We start from the raw sequence: 505 nt of genomic DNA on the forward strand, positions 1-505 counted from the left end.
TTGCGGCGCCTGTCATCCAATGCCCATCACTGCTCACCTCCTGGAGCAGGGGAAAGATGGATGGGATTGCCGTGCAAGATCCCAGTCAACTGTATCCCATAGCAGAGAGACACTGATGGTGAGTTCTTTGATGGAAATAAGAGAGCTCTATGTCTCATGTAAGTGTAGTTTGGTCAAAGCAGACACCAGTCCCTCCCATTTACTATAGTTCATAGCCGCTGCTTATTGTTAAAGGGTCTAATTATTGGGGATGCAATAAGAGACAAAAGCAGCGATGAAGAGAAATTGACCTTAATGTGGCTGCTTCAATCTGAGCCATAATTTCATATAAAGATCCTGCAGAGTTCTGCAGTCATAAAATTTTCTCCAGGTTTAGATGCATGGCATGGGGTTGCACTCATTTTCTGTATTTTATTGATCCAAACATCTGGTGATACGTTCCCTCCTATCACTGGCATATAATAGTACACTTAGGGCCGGATTTATCAAGATCCAATTTTGCGTG

The sequence above is a fragment of the Cyprinodon variegatus genome, unplaced genomic scaffold, assembly GCF_000732505.1.
Source record: "Cyprinodon variegatus isolate N-32 unplaced genomic scaffold, C_variegatus-1.0 Scaffold351, whole genome shotgun sequence".
NCBI classification, from domain to species: Eukaryota; Metazoa; Chordata; class Actinopteri; order Cyprinodontiformes; family Cyprinodontidae; genus Cyprinodon; species Cyprinodon variegatus.